The following is an 11535-nucleotide window of genomic DNA, read 5'->3' on the forward strand; positions in this document are numbered from 1 at the left end:
GAGACAACAGCTGCGAACTATGAGTGAACTAGCAGGGAGGAGGGGGTGGGGTGGGGACTGTACCCAGAGAATATTCTCCCTTTGGCCTTTGGGATCTCAACTTCAATACCCAGGCCATAGACGCACGGTGAGGAAGGTTGACAGAGCACCACACACACCTCTTCCAGAACACAAGCGACTCAACTCTCTGACGCTTTCACAATCTGAGGCATCCCCATAACTTACTGTTCAGACGATACTGTGGTTTCTTCAATCCCAGTCTCGAACGTTCTCTTTGCCATTCCTTTCCTTGAGGCCACATCTGTCTCCTAGCAGTCTTGCCTCTCTCTCTGTTCATCATCCCAAATCTTCCTATGCTCCCTGGTGCCTCTCTTTTCGGATAAATCCAGCAGAGCACAGCCTGGAAGAGAAAGCATTGTGGGTACAGCCCTGGCTTCTCAATGCCCTCCGGTAATGTGGAGTAACATGCTTATGGGACTCCAGAAGACTCAGCTTCATCCTTGGGAATACGAAGCAATGGGATGAGAAGAGCAGCAACAACTGGTGCTCCTTGGTTCAAATGCTCTCCAGATGTGGCCCTGTCATCGATTGGCATTTATGGTACACATCTACATGTTCTTCAGAGTCATTTGGAAGTATAGACAATGTTCTGTTGCTGGGAAGAGATGCCGTGGCCATGGGAACTCTTATAAAAGAAAGCATTTAATTGGGGCTTTGCTTACATTCAGAGGAGTACTGCATTATTGTCAAAGCAGGAAGTATGGTAGCACACAGATGTGGTGCTGGAGAAGTAGCTGCATTGGGATCGGCAGGCAGCAGGAAGAGAGATTGTGGCTGGCTTGAGCATCTGAAACCTCAAAGCGTGCCCTGCCCCCATGACACACTTCCTCCAACAAGGCCATACCTACTTCATTAAGGCCACACCTCTTAACAGTGCCACTCCCTGGTGACCAAGCATGCAAAGCCATGAGCCTATGAGGGCCATTATTACTCAAACAACCACAGTAGATCAGGGAAAATTACAGAGTATTTGGTGAGGAAGGAAGTTCTGGCCAACATCTCAGTGGGACTGTGCCTTCCTATTTTCTGTATTTAGCATCGTTCTTGCCTATCCTTTGTTTTCCCTGCCTTTTTCTTCTACTGTGCTTCTTGCAAGCTGTCTAATACCACAGGGCGGGGGTGGAGGGGCTCATTAATAAAACTGTTGTCAAGAAACAGACAGAATCGGCTGGGGCTGGGTGAAACCTAACTCATCTTGATTTTTCTTACTCATGAGGTCTTAATGTATCTAAGTGTCCTTTACAAAGGTGTGAAATGGAGAGCAAAGCTTTGTGAACAATGTGGTTTAAGGCCTGGCACATGTAGTAATAAATAAATGATGTCTGAATAAAGTCCTCGTTAGATTGTACCTTAATACTGTCCTTCCAAAGACCTTTTAGGACCACAGGTATCCTGACTTACTTTCTGTTTCTGTGATAAAATATTGACCAAAACCAACTTGGGGAAAAAGGCTTATTTGGCCTTCAGGTTACAGTCCATCACCGAAGGAAGCAGCAGCAGGAACTCAAAGCAGGGACCTGGTGGCAGGAACTGAAGTAGAGACTGTGGAGGAATGCTACTTACTGGCTCGATTTTCGTGGTTTGCTGAGTTTGCTTCCTCATGTAATCCAGGACCACTTACCTAGGTGTGGAACCTTCCTCAGTTTTCTTCAATCAAGAAAATGTCATATAGCATACACAGGCCAATACAATGAAGGCAATTACTTAGTTGAGGTTCCCTCTTTCCTGGTGACTCAAATTTGTGTCAAGTTGACAAAACCAGCTGAACATGCCATGCTATATATATATATATATATATATATATATATATATATATATATATATGTATATGTTTACCAAATCATGAGACATATTTCCTGCTTGTAGATGTTATATCCTTTAGTGGTGAATCTTGTTTCTCTGTATTCTCCAGGCATCTAGGCAAAAATTAACACAATAATGTTTTGGAACAATCAAGGGTTAGTTACAATTAGATGACATAATGGCATCAATCCTAGAGACCACTTTAAGTTGGGTAAAATTATTCTACCCAGGCTATATCTCTGTGCCTGCCATGGCACAGACACGTTAATCTGTCCACATTCTCTGAGCTCCAAGGTGCCTCAAGAACTGGGATTGGTGACCTGTTGGATTGGCAGCCTTTTGTCTGAGTCACATTGCTCTCTCCTCTTCCAGTTAGATAATGCCTACATTAGTTTAACTCATGGTGAACTTTAAAGAGGCTGTGTTGGGGCTCAGGATGGAAGAAGCCACAGATGACCCTGTATGGTGGCTGACCTGGCAATATAGTCCATGTGTTTAGCTGCCATCCATCTGTGGCTGTGTGAATGTTCAACAAAAGTCACCTTTTAGTCACTAAACTAGACAACATGCCACACATCCTGGAAGAACCTTGATGCAAAGCTGTTTTTTCCTTGCTGTATCCAAAACCACTGATGTTTAAAAAATTATCATCATCATCTCATCATCATTATCTTTTTCTTATTTTGTCTGCATGTGTGTGTTTGGAAATTCAAGTGTCAATGGTGGGCATGTGAAGGTCGGAGGACAGTTTTCTAGAATTGGGTCTTTCCTTCTACTATAGGCTCAGGGAATCTAACTTAGTTTGCTTGGCTTCTAAACCATCACTCAATTCTGAGACTTTTATTGTGTCAGAATCACACTTGTCACAGACCTAGGTAGCACCTTCCATTTTTATAGGACCAATTCTTTTTGAGGGAACATTTCATTAGACGTCTGAGACAGTGCTCAAGCTCTTCCCAAACTGGCTCTAGAGAGGTCCTAAGCATGCATCAGCATAAATGTCCATGGCCACAAAGGACTAAGATGTCTGGTTCAGTACATTTTCCTTCTGTCATTTCCTTTTCATCATTCTCTTGTGTCCCCCAAAGTTCCCACAGACAGTAAAATACTCTCTCTTATCTTTCCCTAGCAAACCTTGGGGGTGGCAGCATGACTTTTCACAGATCTTTCTTTTTGAACCCCTTCTTCTGGGTGGGGTGGGTAGATGTCTGCATATTTAAGCCCTGCTGGAGATTATCATCTTGTTGTTCTCCACAGAAGACATTTACACTGATGCATGCTTAGGACATCTCTAGAGACAGTTTGGGAAGAGCTTGAGTGCTATCTCAGACTTCTAATGCAATATCCCCTCAAAAAGAATTGGTCCTATGAAAATGGTATTATCTAAGTCTGTGAGAAGTGTGATTTTGACACAATAAAAGTCTCAGAGTTGAGGGATGGCTTAGAAGCCAGGCAACCTGAATTAGATTTCCTGAACCCATGGTGAAAAGAAAGACCTAATTCTAGAAAATTGTTCTCTGATGTTCACATGCTCACCATTAATTGTCACCTGAGCTTCTGTATGGAGATTCTGGTCATTTCTGATCCTGGGAAGCTCTCACTTTGGTCTAAGTCTTCTTCATGATCTTTGGGTATTGCTCTGCCCACTTCTCAGTCTCCTTCAGATTTGAGAGATTGTCTAGCACCTATTTCAAGAGGGCCTCGTGGGTCTCCACAGTAGTCTTGATGAACTCTTGTGCCACGGCATCACACACAGATAGGTAACCAGGAGTACCCAGGTAGAGAGTCCTTGCTCTTTTAGAGGGCACTGGAATTGTCTCCATGTGTGATACTGGCTTCTTAAAGTTCTCGTGTAGAAAGAAATAGAAGGTTGGATAGTTCTCTTTGCCAAGTCTTCACCTCACTCAGCCCAGGTTCAGCTTGCTACCATAGCCTGAGACAGCTTGCTCTGTCTCCAAGGGGCCATAGCTGGAGGCTGAGTTCTTTGTTAGACATTGGAAGTTGCTTCTCATTATGGGAGTACCGGGTGTCCAACTTTACAAGATAAACTTGGTTTTGGGAATGACCTTATTGAAAGTGACTGTTTTCAGGGAAGGGTGCCCTTAATCTATAGAGTGCTGCCACCGTGAAGAACAGAGAGGAGCAGGATGCCCAGGACAAAGGGAGGAAGGAGGGAAATGGTATAGGACATAACGACAGCCATAATGTGGGAGTTTGGGAGTGAAAGATGGGAAAGCTGTGGGCCAGAATGATGTAAGTCAGTAGTCATGTGACTCCCATGAGCGTTTTTATCTCCGGAGGAAAACTTTAAAAACACACATGTGGGAGTTTTATTTTTGCATTCATGCCATGCACAAAATTATAACTAATATCTGCATAGATTGTACTGTCATCCCTTGATATCCACAAAAAATGGATCCAAGAGCCTCCAAAATACCAAAATAGTCATATGCGCATGCTCCTTGTAGAAAATACTTATTATTTGCATACAACTTACACACACCCTCCCACACACTCTAAGCTATCTTCTATCACTATGTAAATGCTATGCAAATGATTTTATACTATATTATTTAGAGAACAACAAGAAAAAAAGTGCAGATACAAGTGTTGACTATTTCAGCCCTTTTGAGCTGTGGTTGCTTGACAGCACAGATATGGAACCTGGAGGGCTGACTGCGTCCTCTTTGGAAGTGATGCCAGAAGAAAGCATTCTCTAAACTCCTCTGCTGTGTGCGTGCTGTCATCCAACTCTGCTAATTACTGCTGTTCATGTGGATTTGGGTGCTTGGGCAGTGCAGAAAGGAAGTCTTTCAGAGAGTGAACTTTCTAATTGAGCAATTCCATTCTCCTCCGCCGTTATTCTCAAATGACGGAGGACAGGTGAGCACTCAGGGCCTGAGCATGAGGGGAAGCTGTGGATCTGCCTTCTAGAGCACGTTCCCTGAACACCAGTCAACTTCATAATCCCCTGTGCGTCCCATTGCTCATCTGCTGTGGTGGTCTGGATACACAGTCCTCCTACCCATGGGCTCATGTGTTTGAGTATTTCATCCTCAGGTGGGTTATGGAACCGTCCTGACAGGTGGCCTCGATAGAAGACACGGGGCACTGTAGGTGGGGCTTGAATGTTATATTCTTTTCTAGTTCTAGCCTAGAGTCCTCTGCTTCCTGAGCCACCGAGAAGTGAAGTTCCTCTACCCCAACTCCCCCTTCCATGATCTCAGCCATGATTTCCCCACCATGATGGATTAAAACTGTGAGCTGAAAAGAAACTTCTGTTAAATTGTTTCAGATATTTTGTCGCAGAGGTAAGACAAGAAACTTACATTTTCCCCCCCACCCCCCAAGAGTTAGAGTCTTGCTGTGGGGCTCCCCTGTGTCATGTGGATTTGGGTGCTTGGGCAGTGCAGAAAGGAAGTCTTTCAGAGAGTGAACTTTCTAACTGAGCATTTCCATTCTCCTCCGCCGAGCCCAGAGTGTGCTATGCTTGAGGGACAGACAGGCGTCAGCTGCCAGGGCCATTTCATTCCTGGTTATCAGATGGGCTCTATTTTCGGGCCCGTCCATCACTCCATCGAACACTGCGGAACCCAGAGTTCCTCATATGCTCAGATCCCAGCTGTCACAGTAGTATATTTTCAACCCAGCTTAGTGTGTACCCCAAATCCAGGGGGAGAAAAGGAAGCACTGGGAGCTGCTGACACCGAAGTGGGGGTGGTGAGCTATGTGCACAGACCGCTGCCAAGCAACACAAATGGAAAGTTGAATGTTTTTGGAGACCCCTCTAGCTTTGGAATTTTCTAATTCAGAACAGCAATGGGAAGGGGCAAAGGGATAAATCACAGCCCGAATTTTAGACATAATGGAATCATGTGTGTAGAAGGACAGCTCTTAGATCCCGGTGTCCTCATACCATCAGGGATGCTGGGAAGGAGAAGTGTGGACGCTGGAAGCCTGATCAAGGGCGGGGTTGGGTGCTGAGGTAGTGGAGTGGCCTTATAGATGGGAGAAGACAGGAGTGGCAGCCAAGACAGTGGTCATCAACACATTTGAACCCTGATGTACTGACATAATTCTATGTACATCCACTGGAAACTCTGCCTACCCATTGCCTACCCACTACTATCAGGACATTAATTTTCCGAGGGAAATGCGTGGTTCACCCTGTGGGAAGACTGCCATTCACATCGGTTCTGAATGACAGTTTCTTCTAGATAGTGCTTTCAAGATTTTAGTTGATCCTGTTAGAGACTCCACTCATTTCTAAAACCATCTTTTCTGTCTCTGTCTGGATCATCCTGTTTTGTTGTCCAAGGTAAACTTCCATAGAGTATCTTACCTTCCCATGTTTGGTGAGGCTATAAGGGGCCTCATGACGTCCCCATGACATTCTGCAGTAGTCGTGTTAGTGTTACACAGTAAAGGAGTACCAGAGAGGTGTTGTCAAGTGATATTTCGTATAAGGCACCCCTTGTGTCTGGAGTAAGTTCAGTGGGCAAAAGCACTTGTTGCGAAAGCAAAAGGGCCTGAGTTCAAATTTTCAGCACCCAAGTAAAAAAGTAAATACGGTCACACATGCCTCTGACTGCAGCATTTGGGGCTGGAAACAGATCCCTGGAACTCGTTGCCAGTTTAGTCAAAATTGTGAGTTTCTGGTTCAGTGCGAGATCCTGTCTCACAGCGGGAAAAGAAAACAGTGGAGAGAAACAGATGACATTCAATATCTTCCTCTGGCTTCCGTATGCATGTGCCAGTGCGTACATCTTCGAAAGCATGCACAGGTATACCATACATACACACATGCCAGCCGCATAAAGTACCTCTGGCAGATGTTGAGATGCCCTGCTGTGGGAGAAAGCAGCAGCCTTATTCTAAGTTACAGTGCTTCAGCGAGACAATCTCACCCACGGTGAAGCTGAGGGATACCGGTGAGAACGAGCGTCCTGTTGTTTAAAACCTCTGGAACTGCCTGGGGCAAAGTGTCTTATGAATCATGGCAGAAGCCCAGAGGACATCCGGTCACCACACTCCCACTGCTCTTTGTTTTTGAGGTACAAGTGGAAGTGGACAGACCGCCAGCTTCCTAATGTGTGTGTGACATACAGGCGGCCCAGGCAGGGATTTCTGTCAAGGTGTGATGTCTTGAACTTCCTACCTCTCACAATCTTCAACACCATTTTCCACATGTCTTATTTACGGTTTTTGCTGAATCCCTGATATGATGGGGGCAGCTGTAACTCTAGAAATCCCGTAAAGTGACAGGTATAATCATCCCTGTTTCCTATATGGGGCACCAAGACTCCGAGAAGAGCCTCTCTCAAATCACGCAGCTTACGGCTGGTGCAGTCTGGAACACAAACTCCTCTTTCCTGATTTCCAGGCACTTTGTTGTCTTGCCAGATGCAAACGATTAAAGAGCCAAGACATTTTATTTGGAAGCGAAATGAGGAATTCTAAAAATAGCCTTAGCATGGTTTCACTAATTTGGAAGAGTAAAGGAACTGAGTCAAATAGGACTGAGAAACGTGAGCTATCTCGTATCAATTTCCATCTACTTTAGTAATAATAATCGATGCCATATTTATGCATTAATTAAAAATACTTGAGTTTGGTACAAAATCAAAATGACTCACAGACTTGGCTTCCAAATGAGATACTCATGTAAAGCAAGCTTTTCCAAGGCTGATTAAATGAAAAGAAACGAACATAAGTGTCAAAGGGTGTGCTAGGAATGGTTGATCATGGTGACCACACAGAGCTGCTGGGCTGGGTGGGGAGAAGGTGTTGATGGATGGCTGAACCTACCCAGATGTCAGCTGGCTTTCCACCCCAGGAAACATGGTATTTTAATGTGGTTAGTTACAATGATGTTCTGAAACTGCATCAGTCTACAAATTTGATCAAGACTTATTTGTCAAAAAATATGATTTACAAAAGATAAAGAGAATGAGAGTGTAATAAGGTCCAGCCGACTTTCCCAGCTTCGATATTTGTGACTACTATGTTATTTTTAGGACACATTACACATATAAGCACACATTTTTCTGTCTGTCTGTCTTTCTGTCTGTCTATCTTGGAAGAGGGGAAAGTGCTATGAGGAAAATTCCAAACACTTGAGAATACATCTGTATATACCCCTGGCACATTAAAATATTTTAGGAAAACAGCTAGAGAGCAGGGATGTAGGGCAGTTGGTAGTGTTTGCTTAGCATGCAGTAAATCCTGGGTTTGAGCCTCAGCGCTTCATAAAAGTGGACATGATAGTGAGTGCATGTGATTCTAACCCTCAGAAGGTGGAGGCAGGATGATCAGAAGTTCAAGTTTATCCTCGGTTACAAGCACATTTGAGGCCAGTTTGGGATTCATGAGATTCTGTCTAAACACACAGAATAAACAAACAGAGAAACAAACAAATGAAAAAAGAAAGGAAGGAAGAAAGAAGAAAGAAAGAAAGGGAGTCCACTGCTCTTTCTGCCAGTCTTTGGAGCAGAACAGCTCGGTACATCACATTTGGCTGACCCGTCCCTAAGCCTCCAATCTATGGGCCTTCTTCCTCTCCGGTAAGAGAATACAGTTAGGGGCTTAATTAGATTTAGATATTTAAAAAATACTTCACAGGTGAAAATTTATACTTCGTTTAGTTTCAACATTTTCAAAGGTTCCGCTTCACAAAGAACCCTTTCCAGGGTTAGTGTTGTCCTAACTCAGGGACAGTGACTTTGAGATAATGACACATGCCACACTGCCTTAGTTCACAATGAGGTCCGATGGTTAGAAATTACTATGGCTGAGTTATAAGGGAGAACCACCGTGTACCCCCCCATTAGTGCACACTCTCTTAATAAAAGGTAGAGAGAAGTTTCCAACGTTGGGCTCATGTTATCATCTTTTACAAAGAAATCCACAAAACCCACTTTATTTCGTTATGGCAATCCACTGACAATATGAAGCAGATTTAGAAGGATAAAGAAGTATTTGGTCATGGTAGTGCATACCTACATTCCCAATACTTGGGAAGGTAAAGTCTAGAAGGATCAGGAGTTCAAGGCCCAGCTGCATAGCTTAGACTACATCATTATATGTTTAGCAGAAAGAAGCAGCTAGTAATCGCTTTAATTGACTTCAAGTCTCTAGAAAGTCTACATATATTTAAGTACATTTATAAACATTTAGAACCAGTTCTCTAAGATATTTAATACTCCAGATGCAATAAAAATATTACAGAGGTTGTTGGTTTAGTAAATCGATTTATCTTAAAGTAGTGTGAGGTATTTCTTAAATGATTCACTGTTATCAAGTCTCTGGACTTCTTGTTTTTATTTTTTTACATTTGTTTAGTGCATGCATGCTGTGTGTGTGTGCACACCTGTGTGTCTGTGCCTTGGCACATGTGTGGAGGGCAACTTGGAGGAGTCAGTTTTTTGTTCCACCATTAAGGTTCTAGGGCTTAAATTTAGGCCATTAGACTCAGAGGCATGGCCCTTTATCCACTGAACCACCTTGCTGGCCCCAGTCTGGACTTTTTCTTTTTTTTTCCAAAAAAATTCTTTTTTAATTTATTTTTGTGTACATAAGTGATCTGTCTTCCCACACACCAGAAGAGGAAATCAGATCCCTTTACAGATGGTTATGAGCCACCATGGGTTGCTGGGAATTGAACTCTGGACTTTTGGAAGAGTAGCCAGTGCTCTCATCCACTGAGCCATCTCTCCAGCCCCAGCCTGGAGTTTTTCTCTGATTTTATGACTTTATTTGTTTATATTTTCCCACGAGGGCACAGTAGTAAGCTCTATTCAGGGACTGCATTTACTATTCCCCTGTATCTCACCTTAACAGGATCATTTAAGGCCGGGTTTCCCTATTACACTCCAGATTACTGACTGCTAAGAAATGACCTCTACTCTTCCTTCTTCCTGCAAAAACAGGGCACACTCTACATGATGAATGTCTTACCCAACTCTGACTGAGGCCTGGGGACTTGGGGAGGCAGATCTGTCATCATTAAAAACGACACCGTGATGGTCCACGCAGCCTCACGTTACTTTTCTGAGACTCAGACTTCCAGGGTCCACATGAGAGTGGGGAAATAGAGAACTCAAGCCAGACGTCACTGTCAGGCATAACCAGCCCGGAGATTTGGGACAGTTTAGCTAAGGGACAGATAACCCACAGCAATTCATCAAATTGTTAAGACTTCAGCAAATAAATTGTTCATAAGATGTCTCAATGAGCAAGTGATGCTAAATGTACTTCATACAAGGGGCAGGAGGCTAAGATTAAAAAAAAAACCCAAACAAACTGCTTTTGCCGTTTAAACAGGTTACTTTCACTGAGCTGACAGACTTAAGTACCCAGCAATGATGCGTTTGAAAAAAAAAAAAAAATAAGGCCTCTTTTCTTCATTGGCAGGGAAACTTTTGAACCTCATGGACTAGTCTCACTTGGCCTGACATTTCTCCCTGCTTTCAGCCATTTTCCCAGCACATTGATTCTTCATCTTATCCTCAGACACATGAGTTAATTAGCTAATCTGGATTTTGACTCACATATATTAAAAACCATCTTTTTTTTTTTTTTTGAGCTCACAACCCCCTCCCCTTATGCGATATAAATGACATTATGTCCGAAAGAATGGTGTTAGATTGTCTTTTACTTTGGAAGAAAAGGAGGTAATTAGTTTGATATATATTTTTCATTCGTGAATGTTAATGCCATTTCCAAGGCAGAAAGAAAGGTGAGTGGCTGTGCTCGGGCACTGCTCCTGGATTTTGTGGTTTTGACATTATAGAAAGGAGTTTGGGGAAATGGGACAGGATAAAATGGCCTTAGCTGAATACGTGGGTAAGAAGTTTTCCTACTACTTCAACAAAATCTTACCAAGTTTGCAATTCATAGAGAGCTTCTGAAAGGCTGCCAAGAGGGATATTTTCAATAGATTGGTGGAATGAGGAATCAAATGTATATTATTTTGGAAGAGATTGGAGTTTAATACAGCCTTTGCACAGGTTAAATTTATATCAATAAAACACCAGGTAGAGACTAGGACCACTTAATTTCCAGCCCCCAGAGGACACATAACGTCTGTAGAAAAGATGAACACAACATGGCCTACCCCTTTTAGGCCTCTGTGTTCCTTTTCAAAAGCAGCCTGGGAAATTTCTGCCATCCTTTGGAGTTCGAGGCAGCGGCAAAGCTGCGGTCAGATGTGATGGATTGCACAGCCAATTTGCTTGAAGTTTGTGGTTCATTAATCCAGCTTTTTTGAATTTCAAAGGACTGCAGTGATGTCATTTGGAATGTGGATCACAGAAAATTAATGGTGTTCCTTGGTCAGAAGTGAACAGGGAGACAATAAGACCGAGAAGAAAGGAATGGGTGATGGCTGAGGAGTGGGGAGTCCGGTTTCCACCAAGAAAGCCTCTGTGGCTCTTCAGATCTCACCCAGCCCCCCAGCAGGTGGAGAAAGGCGGCTTTGAGCTATTTCCTTGCTCCTTGTGAGAGAACACAGCACAGTTTATGTGAGTGGTTCCCAAGCGCTCAGCAGCGTCTAAAGTCCTGTCTATCACATTCAGCGCCGCAGACCTGCCTTGTGTCTGTCCCCAGCTCCTCAGCCCACCACCCCTTCTGCGCCAGGAGTTTGGGCACGATGTTTCCAACGCATGCTTCTCA

This window comes from Psammomys obesus, unplaced genomic scaffold (genome assembly GCF_907164565.1).
Source record: "Psammomys obesus unplaced genomic scaffold, mPsaObe1.curated_primary_1811, whole genome shotgun sequence".
NCBI lineage: Eukaryota > Metazoa > Chordata > Mammalia > Rodentia > Muridae > Psammomys > Psammomys obesus.